Source organism: Eleginops maclovinus, chromosome 18, assembly GCF_036324505.1.
Source record: "Eleginops maclovinus isolate JMC-PN-2008 ecotype Puerto Natales chromosome 18, JC_Emac_rtc_rv5, whole genome shotgun sequence".
In the NCBI taxonomy this organism is placed as follows: domain Eukaryota; kingdom Metazoa; phylum Chordata; class Actinopteri; order Perciformes; family Eleginopidae; genus Eleginops; species Eleginops maclovinus.
The window spans coordinates 9,970,488-9,972,643 of NC_086366.1; positions in this window are offsets into that span (position 1 = coordinate 9,970,488).

Here is a 2,156-nt window from a genome sequence, read left to right on the forward strand (position 1 = left end):
ACTCAAATCACAGCACCATATCCTCCTCCAATTTAATGATATCACTTTTGGTAACATAAGATATGGTTAGAGCCAAAGAGTCTGGTAAGCATCAAGCAGAAGTCCACACAAAGTCACAGTACTAAATAAGTTTTTATTAAAATTCCTTTTGAAATATTTGTTAAAGATAAAAACATTTGAAAAAGAACTTGTTTGTGTTGTTGTTCAGCAGCCAAAATCAGCCGTGTGTCATAAATGGCAAACATGTTTCTGCATCAGGAATGAAATAATGGCATCCAACCTTTATATTACTTTACAAGGGTGTTTATATCGTCCTGGAGGCCTGTTTTGAAGAAACACAGCTCCGTGTACCAACTATTATTGGTAACCGTAAAGATCCATAATGAAGTGATTAGCGGGTGTGAGAAAGAAAGCTGTAGATGCCAGTGCACAGTTTGAACAGCCACCCAGAAGCAGAAGTGCTGTTGTCGATGAGTGAATGCACATGAGTGTGTGTTTGGGTGGGCGGGGGGCAGGCGTATAAACAAACACATGCACTTACTTTTTCTATGAGAGAATTTTGTCTTTTGTTTAACTGATTAGTATCTTTATAATGTTGTGGTTTATGGGCAACACTTCAAAGCTCTCTGGCTGGGGTTCAATGTGTGTGCAAAAGATTGAATGCACTCAATAACCTGAGCATGGAGGTTATGTTTTCTGCTCCGTTTGTCTGTTTGTGAGCAGTGGTACAGAAACACCACTGGCCTGTTTTTTTATTTATCGTGGTGGATAGGTGAAGCATGAGCTAAGGAAGAACCCATACAGTTTTAGAGCTTATCAAAATCACCAGCAGATACACCCATTATTTTTGAATTTTGTTAAAATGCAAGATAAGCCATTTTTCCTTGGCGGGGGTCTGCGCTATCCAAGTGCCCTTCAAGTTTGTTTAAGGCACTTTAAATTGGAAAAATGAATTGCTGTTTTGCTGTCTTTGTGTATTGATGGTTAAATAACTTTTCAGATTAATTCAAACTCTGTTCTTTAGAAGCATCCGGAGAGTTCCTTTATTGCAAATGGTGTACAAATCATACACAGAGGTTGTTCTCTGTTCTACTCTTTGTAGAATAATAATTTCAGAAACAAACACTGCCTTTTGTCTGCCTATGAAAAAAACCCTCTCTGAGGACAATAAAACACTTTCAGTACTTACACAGTAATTCTTAAACATTTTTGAAAAGTAAAGCTTTATTTTATCCTACGGCAAATTACTTTGAAGTTTGCAAGGGCTAAGCCTACAGTTTTTCTGTTTCTGAATGTGTGTGTTTGGGGGTGGGGGTGAAAGAGGATATCTTGTGCTGCATAGAGGTTTCAGGAAATGCCTCCATAGGAGCCTGATGTAGCTGTAGGGTTTTACTTAGTACACACACACACACACACACACACACACACACACACACACACTTTGACAGGCCAGTGTTTTATGGTCACCAGTTGGCTCAACTTCTTTTTCCTTTACATGTGCCACTTTTTGTGTGTGTGTGTGTGTGTGTGTGTGTGTGTGTGTGTGCGCCTGCTGTGCCTATGAGGTCATTAGAAGCAATTAGCTGCGGCATCGCTAGTTAGAGGCCTGCGCTGATGGATTGGAAACATCCAGGCTAACACACTTCTTCAGATACATCTTCCTCTATAACAACCGCTCTCTGTGCCCACAGGCGTGTGTGTGTGTGTGTGTGTGTGTGTGTGTGTGTGTGTGTGTGTGTGTGTGTGTGTGTGTGTGTGTGTGTGTGTGTGTGTGTGTGTGTGTGTGTGTGTGTGTGTGTGTGTGTGTGTGTGTGTGTGTGTGTGTGTGTGTGTGTGTGTGTGTGTGTGTGTGTGTGTGTGTGTGTGTGTGTGTGTGTGTGTGTGTGTGTCTGGGTAAAAGTGTGCCTCGTGTTGTGCTTCTTTGGCTGTTGGTTGGTGTATGCGTCTGAGTCCATGTGCACTTTTGTGTGGTTGTAAGTGGATTTGATTTCAAAGGTATTTCTTAGGCCCATTTGAATCATTAAGTGTGATTAGTCGAGAGGGAAGGAGGCCTCCTACCTTCCCTTTACCCACAGAGAGTTCTGTACTACCAGCTGTGCCTGGGCCAAAAAATGGAAACGACTCTCTCTCTCCCTCTTTGTGTGTTGTTTGGACTC